Source organism: Rhincodon typus, chromosome 7 (assembly GCF_021869965.1).
Source record: "Rhincodon typus isolate 14 chromosome 7, sRhiTyp1.1, whole genome shotgun sequence".
NCBI lineage: Eukaryota > Metazoa > Chordata > Chondrichthyes > Orectolobiformes > Rhincodontidae > Rhincodon > Rhincodon typus.
In genome coordinates, this window is record NC_063338.1 from 58,443,436 (window position 1) to 58,456,823 (window position 13,388).

The 13,388-nt window shown below is 39.2% G+C and overlaps 1 protein-coding gene across 1 annotated transcript in view; it reads left to right on the forward strand.

Moving 5' to 3' along the window:
• The first annotated feature begins 6,115 nt into the window (after positions 1-6,115).
• The window catches only part of scn1laa (sodium channel, voltage-gated, type I-like, alpha), a 121,151-nt gene continuing 113,878 nt past the window's right edge, over positions 6,116-13,388 (forward strand). The window contains exon 1 of the mRNA XM_048599030.1: positions 6,116-6,185. The gene's annotated coding sequence lies outside the window, so the exon portion shown is untranslated. The remainder of the gene's footprint in view (positions 6,186-13,388) is intronic.

Sequence of the window (13,388 nt, forward strand, 5' to 3'; positions counted from 1 at the left end):
AGGCGGAGGAACTGAGTGAATGGGTGGAGTCTTTACAGGAAGCAGGGTGCGAGGATGTATAGTCCAGGTAGCTGTGGGAGTCAGTGGGTTTATAGTGGATATTAGCAGCCAGTCTATCCCCAGAAAAGGAAACAGAGATGTCAAGGAAGGGAACAGAGCAGTCAGAGATAGACCAGGTGAAAGTGAGTGAAGGTTGGAAATTGGAAGCGAAATCGATTAACTTTTCCAATTCCGGACGAGAGAGGGAAGCAGCACTGATGATATCATCGATATATCAGAGAAAGAGTTGTGGGTAGGGGCCAGAATAAGACTGGAACAAGGAATGTTCCACGTTCTCAATGAAGAGACAGGCATAACTAAGGCCCATCTGGGTACCCATGGTCACCCCTCTTACCTGAAGAAAATGAGAGGAGTTAAAAGAAAAGTCGTTGAGGGTGAGGACAAGCTCGGCCAAGTGGAGGAGGGTGGTGGTGGGTGGGGATGATTCAAGTGTTTGCTCCAGGAAGAAGCAGAGCTAAGACCTAAGACCCTCCTGGTGGGGAATGGACGTGTAAAGGAATTGCTCTTTCATGGTAAAGAGGAGGCGCTGGAACCTGCAAACTGAAAGTTTTGAAACTGAAGTAAGGCGTTAGAGTAATCACAGATGTACGTGAGCAGGGATTGGACCAGGGGAGAGAAGACTGAGTCAAGGTAGGAAGAGATGAGTTCTGTGGGGCAGGAGCAGGCTGAAACAATGGGTCTGCCCAGACAGTCCTGTTTGTGGATTTTTGGAAGGAAGTAGAAGCGAGCTTCCTCGTAGCATATGTGAAACATTCCTTGTTGCAGTGCTCCGGACTCAGTATTGAATTCAATAATTTTAGGTCCTAAACTCTCCCATGTCCCAGCCCCCTACCCCACACACCAGGCCTTCTTATGGCATAGCATGCCATTACACACCCCCTGTTGTTAGTCACTAACAGTCCCCATTAACAACCATTCACCCTCCCAGCCAGATCGTTATCAACTCTTTTTTCTGTCCAACTGTTCTTCTCCCGCTTTCGGCTGAATCCTATCATCTACTCCCTACCCCACGCCCCTCCTTCTTTTCTGCATATAAACTGACATTTGCCCAGCTCCCATCAGTTCTGACGAAGCGTTGCTGCACCCGAAACATTAACCCTGATTTTATCTTCATAGATGCTGCCAGACCTGCTGAACTGTTCCAGCAACTTCTGTTTTTGTTCCTATCTATACCTTCATGATTTTATACACTTCTATATGGTCACGTCTCAACTTCCTACACTGCAGTGAAAAAAGGTCCCAGCCTAAAGAGCCTTTCTTTATAACTCAAACTTTCCATACCCAGCAACATTCTGGTAAATTTCTTCAGAACACTCTCCGGCCTAATAATATCCTTCTTATACAAAGTTGCTGGAGAAGCTCAGCAGGTCTGGCAGCATCGGTGAAGGACACAGATTAGTTAGTCATTAACAGTCCCCATTAACAACTATTCATCCTCCGAGCCTGATCGTTAGCAACTCCTTTGTCTGTCCAACCGTCTTTCTCTCTCTTTGGGCTCTATCCTATCGTTTACTCGCTACCCACCCACCTCCCTATTTTCTGCATTTAAACTGATGTTTTCCCAGCCACCATCAGTTCTGAGGAAGGGTCACCGGACCCAAAACGTTAACTCTGTTTTCTCCTTCACAGATGCTGGCAGACCTGTTGAGTTTGTCCAGCAACTTTGTTTTTGTTCCTGATTTACAGCATCCGCAGTTCTTTTGGTTTTTAATATTCTTCTTATAACTTGGCGACCAGAACTAGACACAGTACTCCAGAAGAGGTCTCACCAATGTCCTGTACAACCTCAACATGACTTTCCAACCCCTATACTTAAAGGACTGAGCAATGAAGAGAAGCGTGCTAAACACCTTTGTAACCGCCCTGTCTACATGTGATGCAAACCTCAAAGAATTATGTATCTGAACCCTTCGGTCCATCTGTTCTACAACATTACCCAAAGCCCTACCATTAATTACATAAGTCTTACCCATGTTTGTTGTACCAAAATGCAATACCACGCATTTATCCAGATTGAACACCATCTGCCATTTTCAGCCCATTGACCCTTTGATCAAGATTCCTTTGTAATTTTAGAAAACCTTCTTCACTGTCTACTCTGCCACCAATTTTGGTGTTGTCCGCAAACATACTAACTCTGCCTTCTATATTCTCATCCAAATCATTTATATAAATGACAAACAAAAGTTGCATGAGGGAAGGGGACAGCCTAGTGGTATTATGGCTGGACTGTTAAGATAGAGACCCAGGTAATGTTCTGGGATCCTGGGTTTGAATCACACCATGGCAGATGATGGAATTTGAATTCAATAATATTTTGGAATTAGGAGTTTAATGATGACCATGAATCCATTGTCAATTGTTTGAAAACCCATCTGGTTTGCTAATGTCTTTTAGGAAAGGAAACTGCCATCCTCACCTGGTCTGGACTACATGTGACTGCAGACCCACAGCAATATGGTTGACTGTTAACTGCCCTCTGGGATAGGCAATTAATGCTGGCCTGGCCAGTGATGCCCTCATCCCATGAATGAAGGAATATGAAAACAAAATCATTGGTGTTTTATAACAATGTCAATAACAATGTTTTGGTGTTATGCTACTGCGTTATTATGGTGGCAAATGGTGGTGGTGATGTTAATGGCAATGGTTGGTGATGATTAAGCAACAGTGTTATTTACTTTAAATTGATTACATTGATTCACTAGGGTCCTTCTGACACCTACATCTTCATAACTGGGGAATCTGTGAATTTCTGGGAAATTGGGTCCCAGTTATTTCTGAAAATCTACCTTTACGAAAACTCTTTTAAATCCAGAGTTTATTACTTCTGTCACCGCAGGTGGATGGAGGTAATGTTTTTGCATCATTTAGTCTGTTTGCCTGTAAATAAAACATCTCAAAACTGATGAGCTGATTTCCGTGAAAGTTGGTAACAGATGAGGTATTACCCAAAGAAGACATAATTAGTCTTTGGGAAATCAAACTGAAGGAGGGTCACTTGACTCGAAACGTTAACTCAGTTTGTCTCTCCACAGATGCTGCCAGACCTGCTGAATTTCTCCAGCAATTTCTGATTTTATTTCAGATTTTCAGCAATTGCAGTTCTTTGTTTTAGCTTAAGTACTTCTTATACTCTTAAAACAAACTTGAAAGAACTGCGGATGCTGTAAATCAGGAACAAAAACAAAGTTGCTGGAAAAGCTCAGCAGGTCGAGCAGCATCTGTGAAGGAAAAAACAGAGTTAACATTTCGGGTCCGGTGACCCTTCCTCAGAACTCATACTCTTCACGTGGGTTGAGTGTGATGGGACAAGGTGGCCTGGAAGCAAGGATGGGACAGAGGGTGGCTTTCAGAGCCCTTCCTCTTGCCTCCCATCCATGCCTCTCATTGCACCAAGACTGGGGGGTAATTTGAGACTTCACTCATAACCGAACAGCAGGTCATCCTGATTTCCCAGTCAGGAAGCTTTCCCATCCACCCGGGAGGCTGGTGATGGGAAGGTGGCGAGTTGTGGATCTGAAGTAGCCACTCATTGATCACTTAAGGGCTTTAATTTGTGACAGGTCAAGAAAGTTGTCCATAGATGTTCCCATTCAGAACTTAACTGGTAAAGTGGCAAGATTGAAGTGAATTTCTCTCCTGAGAAAATTTGCCCTGCCACTTCCCCTTCTCACCAATCAAGGGTGGGAAAATGGTGCCCTTTGAAAAGTTATTGTCAGCATCAAATGATGGGGATTGCCATAAGTGTTTTGATTCTATTTATTTTCTGTTACTCATTGTCTGGCTCACAGTCAGGTAGCTTTTATTTTTCCACAGCTTCCCTTGGGCTTACCTATCTTTAGAAGTAATGCCTCAAGGAGGAGACAACACCAGTTTTCTTTTTAGATTTAGGACAACAAAAAGTGGGAGGGGTATTCTTCCTGAAACAAATATCGGGACCTGAACTTGCAATGTTTGTTCAAAGATTAATTATGTCTGGTCAGAGTGCGATCGGCGCATTCGTGTAATTCCTTTGGAATATATCCTGATTTTACTTCACCATCACCAAGAGGCGTCAGCATCAGGACCAGCACCGCCGCCACCATAATAATCCACAGCAGAACACGGTCAAACCTGTTCCAAATGTTTCGGACGTATGTCGCTGGGACGTAACTCAACAATCCTCCTCCAGTCTTTTGGGCCAATAAGGGATTTTATGAAGCAGGTTTCAGTCGAGTTGACATGGAGATCACACGCAGATTTCCTTCACGACTGTTGGACGAGATGCGTGTAAAGCTCAGAGGATCCCGCGTCATTGTTACCCGGGAATGAATGACCGGAAGCGATCGGGATGTTAAAGAAGAGACCGGCATGAAATGCAATCGCCGACTACATGAATCTGACAGTACATCTTTGCGAAAGACGGCAGATTTACAAATTAAATAGGCACATAACAACAATTTAAACAGATTGCAGACCCGAAGCTCACCGGCGACAGTAAATTCCGTGAAGAAACACATTGGGAAGTATGGTGAGTCCATTGAAGGTGACAATTGACCGAGGAAGACCAGGCATTTATTAAGGAAAATTAATTTTCTTTTATATGCAGATGAGGTCTGGGTGTGTTTGCTTCTGACGATCAGTATTAGAATTCTGCGAATCGGGAAGGGAATAATATAACACGTTGTCACCAGTATATTTAATAAAGAGGCAGTTAAAGCGGAAATGCCTATAATTCGACAATAAAACAAATCAGTACAGTATTCAGTGCCAAATGAAACTGGGTGTTGTTATGAACGAGACTATTCGAGAATGATTTGGATATGAGTTCAGAATACCGCTGCTTCCCTTGTGGACAATCCAAGTAACAGCACTGGTGGAAATTTCAACTTGTAGCTATTTTGCAGATACAGTAGTAGAAATATAGACCCACAGTCATTAAATAATCGCTAAAGGAAAACAACCCGACAATTATCCTCATCCGCACGAGTTTTTTATATCTGTTTTTTTAAAAAAATAAATTCATACGAGATTTCTGTTACACTTTTATTGCATCTTTCTGGGCTTGTTCAGCAATGAAGCAATATAAAGTGGTTTGCGTTTTTAAAGGAGTTAGGTAACTGATGGAACAATTGATCTTATTTTTGTTTTACACAAAACTAAAAGCAAGCACATAACTTCTGTCTTCTCTCCGTTTATTTTACATTGGGAAGACCGACAATAATTGGTTTAAAACAGTCAGATGAAATCGTAATGGCAATAACCAGTTATATTGTGTCTTATTAATTAAGAAAGTGAAAATACTGAGACAAAAAATTGTATACTTTTAATGAGTTAAGCAGTTAGTATCAACCATTTGCTGAAAGGGATACATTTCACAGTTTATTTAAACAAACACACTTTATTCTTATCCTTTTGATTTTGTAAACTTGAACAACTTTTCTGCAGAGCTGTGGGAAACAACAATCGACCTAGCTAAATAAGGTAAATGAACAATAACTACTTTTAACGCCACGATAGACAGTATAAGAAACAATTTCGAATATTAACTTGTACAAAATGCTAAATAGAATTTGAGTTAGATTTAACAGTTTAAATTTATGTAGTTTAGCAGACATGCCGCATTAAAGAGGATAGGATATTAATTAATATGGTACTGTACTTGGTCATGACATATTCAAAATTACATCAAAAGTTAAAAAACAAATAGCTCAGATTTTCACCAAATGGCGTCATGCACACGAATGTATTTGAATAATTTCATTACCAAAATTATGTACCTGGAATGTTCCAGTGTAATATCAGGCGGACGTAAATCAGCTTTTAAGTTATTAGGGACGAAGGTTTGGTTGTGGGAGTTCTGGAGGGGATGGTTGTGTTAGTATTTTGGGGAGTGTGTGTCTGAATGGTGGTGGTGATGATGAGGGTTTTTGGGGTGATGGTAGGTGATTCGAGGCGGGTGCTGCGATGGGGAAGGTGCTGAGCCGATGCTGGGTTAAAACTGGGCGGAGACCTTGCAGCGAGACGGTGCGATTGAAATGGGGAAGCCATCAAACATGGCGACAGCTGCAGTCTGCTGGCCCCCTTTTCTGAACAGCCAGCGCTGACCGACGCCCTGTTCGACATACGTTGCTTCACAAACTGTAAGGAAAGCCAGAGGAAAAAAATGGGGAAAAAAACCTCTCTTTTTTGATAGAATGCAAATGGACGGAGTATTCACGAAGGATTTTGACGTTGTCCAGTCGCGGAACGGTGCCGCAGATTGATCAATATTGTGTTGTGAATCCCGGTGACCACCCCGTGTCTCTGTAGCTCGGCGGGGCAGGCGCTTTGTACCAGGGCAGGGTAAACATGTTATGCACCAGTGGGGTGAGCCAGGCTGGCAACTTCCAGTCCATTCCTGTGGCTCTGAGCAGTGATGCAGCGATTATGTTCGATGGCCGCTCGGTTAGCTTGAATGAGCTGCCACTGCTTGTACGTTTTACCCGATCATTTAGATGACTATGTTGGCAAAAACAATATAAAGAAAAAAAAGGTCAGGGTCGGCACGCCTTTGATGTCAGGTTGTCAAGGTAGTGAAATAGCGCCCTGTTTTCTTTTCAGCGCCACTGTCACATTCAGTTCCCTCAAATATGGTAGATGTTTCCCTCAGTTTGTAGGTGGATGATTGAATTTTGTTGCTGCTAATCGCCATCTCTGTTATGGTTGTCTGACTGTGGTGGTGTGCATTTTCAGTAAAATGCTAACATTGCCTTCGCTTTTGCACGATTTTAAGACCATCAGGCCATAAGATAAAGGAGCAGAGTTAGGCCATTCGGCCCATTGATTTGCGGCAATATTAAGATTCTCCTGTTTCACGAGTAAAGTGAATTAACATGGTCATTCAAGAAGCTTAGAAGTAACAACATTGGTTGTTTATCTAAGTCGCGGTCGTCAGGGATCAGGACAAATATAGGACGAGGAAACATCCATATCGGAGTTATTTTCTATTTTTCTGTGGTGAGCCTTTGTCGATTTACAGTAGGTATGTCGAATATTATTGTATCCTTCTAGAGCAATTCGGTCAATTTTATACGCCTCCCTGTGAAACTAGTAATGGATGTGTTTTGTTTGAACAAGGCAATGTGTTGCCCGAAAGGTATACAGAAATGTAAATGTATAAAGTTGGGATCCAGTGGGACCATTCCTTTCTCATTTTAGGAAATTAGCAGCTTGGGTAATGTTCCTTTTCACACTGGGAATGGTAGATGGTGTCTGATCGCTCCGTCTTTTTTTGTGCTAAGCGAGCATGTATATTGTTTAATGTTGAAACCATCACATTTTATATGCTATCGTCATCCAGAATGAGAGATGCAGCAAGAAAATTCTAGCAAAACTAGCTCACATAACACGCATGGGCAGGCTTCATACAAACCAGTGTTAAATTTGAGTCTTTTCATTTTGGAATGGGGGTGACCATGCTTTTGAACAGGCCATTATTCTGAATATTCAGTGGTTAGGGCTACCAATAAAGCTGGGTAAAGAATGACAACAAAGACATTTGAATGCCATCAGACATTTATAAAGAGACAATCGTGATGACGGCCTATTGAATAATTCAATAGATAATTTTGCATCTTTTATTCCTTTTGATTAGGTCGAGGTTATTTTCACAAATGGAAATGTTTAGGAAAACAAAAAAAAAGTGCGTTCCTTTCCTGCAAATATGTTGTGCTGGTTTCATCAATGCAATCCGGTGTTTTGCCCAAAAGATGGAGAAATTTTAAATGTAAGTGAGATCAGAAGTACATCAGTTTTCCACGATCTATGTTGGTTTAAAAATCATTTCGCCTGAAGTTGACCCCGCCCACAGACATGGCCACACCCCCATATCTAAATTATGAGGATTGTCAGTTTCCAACTGCAGCTTTTGGAAAAGATTCATAAAATTGATTTTGTTAAAGCCTGGAGGCATTAATAGGCACATTTTGCAAAGCGCTATGTACTTAAAACTGTCTAATCTGGTAAAGACTAACTAAAGTATATCAAAAAATTATGGAAAGTACATCAAAGATTAAATAGTTTTCTTTAAAGTTATTATTAATTATCTAAAATCAGGCTAGTTACTGACGGAGAACCTCACACTTAGTAAAAATGTTTTGTTGATCATCACTTGTAGTAATAAAAATATACTAGTTTACCACTCAAATCAGTTTTATTTTCAGAACAACAGAGCGATTATGCTGTATTGCACAAATTACAGTGGTCGGCGGTACACGATAAATTTGTGAATTGAATAATGAATTTTTAACTGAAACCAGAAAGGTAGCCTATCGAAGGCAAATATAAGTGCAATTTGCACCTGGTTTTCTGAATTTTCCCGAAGCAGAAATTCACAGTCCAGCTTACTAGTAAAAGCCAGATAATAAATCAGTGATATTAATCTTCAAAGCAAACAGGTCCAAGGAGCAGTTATCAGTGCGATGTTACGTAAGGTGATCTTCAGCGCAAATTAGCACAATACTTACTCTATTGTATAAAAGATTTTCTATTTCTGGATTTATAAGCATATTTTTCATTTTAAAAAGTAAAATACTTGACCTAGTTCCAGCATGAGTACATTGTTCAGAAAGGGTTTGGTTATGTAGTGAGAGAGGCCTGATGTTGATGAAGCTGTCATGCTACGCTGAACCTGCCATAATGTTCAAGGACGACGAGACTGATGGAGGAAGTCTGACCAATAATGTATAAAGTCTCACAGATAAGCATAAGCTAGTCCCGAGCGGGAAGAAAGTATCCTGAAGAGAAGAGGGTTGAGTGGTAAATGTGTTCGACAGAATAACACGAACCATTCATAGCAACGTAATTAATACAATCTGGAAGAAAGATTACATAATTCTCACACAACAGGCATAATTTTAGTGTAAGGAAAATTAACCAACTACATAAATTATTAAGCACAAGTAAAATATTTTCAAATTTCATGAGCACTTGATTCATTCTACAAAATGATCTGATTTTCATGATCCCCACTTAGTTATATTGGCAACACATTTAATTTAAACATAATATACTTACATATTTTATAATCAACCTGTGATTTCACATCTCTGGAGCAGGTAGGACTTGAACATAAACCGTTTGATCCAGCGGTAGCCAAACTACCACTGCATCAGAAGAGCCTTCTGAAGATGACATATGTCTACTTCAGAATTCCTAGACCTATAACATTATGACTTGTCATTTGAGATTCATTATATTTCTTCTTTAAAATTACATGCTGCAATTATTGGCTTTCTTTGCTTAAAGGAAATTCTTCACAATAGACCATAATATATTTTCTGCTTCATTTGACTTTTGCTACTAACATGTTACTTATACATATAATCTAAAATGCAAGAAAATCTGATAAGATGGAAATTAAAGTTAATGATCAAATTCTACCAATGCTAACCAAACTTATTTTAAGCTCAGTATCATGACTGACTGGGGTCAGTCATGCACTAGAAATCACCTCCACTATTCTCAAAGTCATCACAAATGTGAAAACTCGATTAGAACACTGAATTGCCAAATTTAGCCTGACTGTCCAATTCAGTTTAAAAGATTATGCACATATAATCAAACTGTTTTTAACCAACTGCAAAAAAATGATGATTTTGTAATTTATGATTTTAGAATTTAAGTTCTAGTGCTTTCTTAAAATGCTCATAAATATACAGTCACACAAAGAGACAAGACAGAAACATTGTAGGTAAGGAAGGAAAATGTCAGAAAAACACAGTTCTGCTACTCGTCCATATCACAGACTTCAGTGAGTCATTTTCTTTTAAGTCCTTTTGATTTGTTCTGACTCTTTGCTGATGATAAACGATTATGGATGCACAGATTCTCAGTATTTTATTCACTAGTTGATTTATCCGTTCAGTACCTCTGAAAGTGTTTTTATTCTTATTTTCCCTTTCAACATGGAACTTGGAAAGAGCACAAATTACAAAGAAACATCTAGGCAAGTACCTATCAACTAGGTATTTTCTTTTACTTTTCCAAATGGGAAGGAGAGACTGAGATGGATGCTGAATTTTCATAGACTTGATGTTTCTCTTTATTGTCCATATACAAGGCTGTAGTCACCTGCTGAGGAGCCAGTCAAATAGTCATAACAATGATGATAACCCCGAACACCCAACAACTCGTCTGGATGGAAAAGCCAAACAAAAGACTATTTCTGGGCACAATTGTTCTCAACACACAAGCTTTACTGAATTGTCTAGAATTCTTCCTCAGTGCTGTAATAATCAGTAACTTGTTTTAAAACTTTAAAAATCTTCTTAGTTTTTTTTCCATTAAAAGCAGACTCTTCCCCCATTTTATTCCTCTGTCCAAACAAAAGTGGTCGTTATTTGTTCATTTCCCACAGATATATATGTTTTGAAAACTGCTAAATATATGCAATGAGAATACAAAAAGGACTTATACAGAACGCAGAAGTCAAGTCATTGTCAAATACTTTAGAAGTTGTGGAAAATGCTCACTCAGTCCATACTGTTCGTTGCACTTTTAAATTGCAAGTTAATTCAGATATTATTACCACTATATTGCTATGATCCCAGCTGATGTTGGTACTCGAAAGGTTTTATCACCAAATGAAATCTGGCTTTTAAAATCATAAGTTTTTTTTCCTCAACCATGGAGGTCAGTTATTGAGCACATTCACAAGAGGCTGAAAATGTACTTTTAGCACAAACAATAAAACACTCGTTAACCAGAAAAAAAACACATGAAGCAGATTATGCTAAGCAATAAAACCCCAGCCTCTCACTTCAAGGGTGTAAAACAGCATTGGTAAGGAAACAAAACAAATTTCCACACTTTATTCACCAAGAAAAGAATCTGAAAGTGAAACTAGACTCTTTCACTTCTGTTAACACACAAAATGCAACTTAAAAATTCATCTTAATGTTATACTTTGTTCTAATTAATGTAACATGGTTGACAGTACATTCCTTTATTATTTTACTCTATCAATTAAAGGTTATGTTTTATGTTTCAAACAAGGAAGCAAAAATTGAGTACAATAATTAGGTTGCGAAATTGGATAATAATAGTTATGAATGTGGAATCAAAGTCAAAAAATATAAGGCAAGAAAACCAGTCGTTGATGTATTTGGACTTGCAAAAGACATTTGATATAGTACAGCACAGTAGGCACATGAGAAAAGATGTAGCTCATATAGAAGAAAGAGTGACAGTAGAAAGATGGACATAGAATTGACTGACAGAAACAGAGTCCAGTGGGTAACGATCAATGGATCTTCTTTAGGCCGAAAGAAATTTTAAAGTGGTGTTCCACAGAGGTCTATGTTCGTCCCTTGTTTTTCCTGATATATAATAATGGCTTAGACCTTGGTGTACAGGTTGCAGTTACAAAGTTTATGGATGATCCAAATCTTGGCAGCTTTATGACGTGTCAGGAAGATTGTGTAGAATTTCATGTGGTCATGGGCAGCTTGGTGGAATGGGCAGACAGCTGGCAGATGAAGTTCAATGCAGAGAAATGTGAGATGATTATTTTCTGTAGGAAAAGTATTGGGAGACAATCTAAATAAAGGACTCAATTCTAAAGGGGCTGTAGATCCAGAGCAATCTGGGTGTATATGTGCCAATGCCATTGGAGTTGGGAGGAAATGTTAACAGTTAATGATGTATATAGTATCCTAGGCTTTACTAATTGGGGCATAGCCTTCAAGTGCAAGAAAATTATGTTGAACTTGTTTAAGACACTAGTTCAGACTTAGCTGGTGTATTGCATCCAGTTCTAGATTCTTTGGGAGGGATGTGAAGTCTGCAGAAGTGATTTTTGAGAATAGTTTGAGAAGGGTTGAGGCCCTCCAGTTTTGAAGTTGCTTGCAGAAGTTGGGAATGTTTTTATTGACGAGAAGGCTGAAGGAGGTCCAGTTAAAGTATTAAAAATCATTGGTGATCTGGACAGTAGAGGCAGAAGTGATGTGAGGTAAAGTTTTATCATGCAGTAAGTGATTAGATGATGGAAAATACTGCGTGAAAGTGTGGTGAAAGCATGTTCAGTTGAGACAGTTAAAAGGGAGTTAATCTGTTATTTGAAAAGGAATAATATGCATCATCACGGAGAAGGTGGAGAGGAAATGAAGTGAAATGCTAATTTGGAGAGCTGATGCAGACATGATGAGTTTATTGACCTGCACTGTAACAATTTTGTGATGAATTTTCTGGTGTGGAGTAGAATGTGAAAATAACATTTGCAAAGTCAAAGCGCAATCCATCAGAGTCAGCATAGTTTTATGAAGAATAAATCATATTTGACTGATTTGTTAGAGTTCTTCAAATATGTAACAAACAAGGTGGATAATAGGGATCCTGTAGATGTAGAATATCTGAAGTTTTAGAAAGCATTTGATAAGGTGCCACATAAAAGGCTAATATGCAAGGTAAGATCACATGGGTTAGGGATAATATATGAGCTTGGGAGAAAGTTTGGCCAATCAATTGAAAGCATAGAGTGGGATAAATAGGTCTTTTTCAGATTGACAAACTATAACTAGTGGGGTGCCACAGGGTTTGGTCCTCAGGCTCCAATTAATTACAATTTATGTTAATGAAGTGGATGCGTACTGTAGCCAAATTTGCAGCTGACACTAAAATAAATGGGAAAGTTGGTTGCGATAAAGAAATAAGAAATTTAAAAATGGTTATGGATAGATTTAGTGAATGGGCCAAAATTTTGGTAAATGGAATTCAGCGGGGATAAATGTGAGGTTATCCATGTTGGTTGGAATAATAAAAAGGCAACTTTTTTTGAAATGGAGAGAAACTTCAAAATGCTCCAGTGCAGATGGTTGTAGGTGTCCTTGTGCATGAATTGGAGAAAGCTAGTATGCAGGTAATAAGGAGAGCAATGATTGTCAGTGGATGTTAGTGAGAGATGATTCTGCACTTTCTTATTACAAATGATTATTGTCGTACCTTTGTCTAATAAAAATGTTACTTATCAACCTTTGCTAAAGTTTTGTTCAGATCTTTCTGCATTTGGGCATGGACTGTTTAATTAACAGAATAATTGCAGATGGTACTGAACACAATTCAATCATCAGCCAATAGCCCCATTTCTGGCCTAATGAAGGAGGAAATTCATTTATGATACTGCTGAAAGTATTTGGGATCTCAGATACTGACCTGGGGATCTCATGATTTAATGTTCTGCAGTTGAGTTTATTGACCTACAATGATCATAATCGGAGATAACAAGGTGTAGAGCTGGATGAACGCAGCAGGCCAAGCAGCATCAGAGAAGCAGGAAGGCTGACATTTCAGGCCTAGACCCTTCTTCA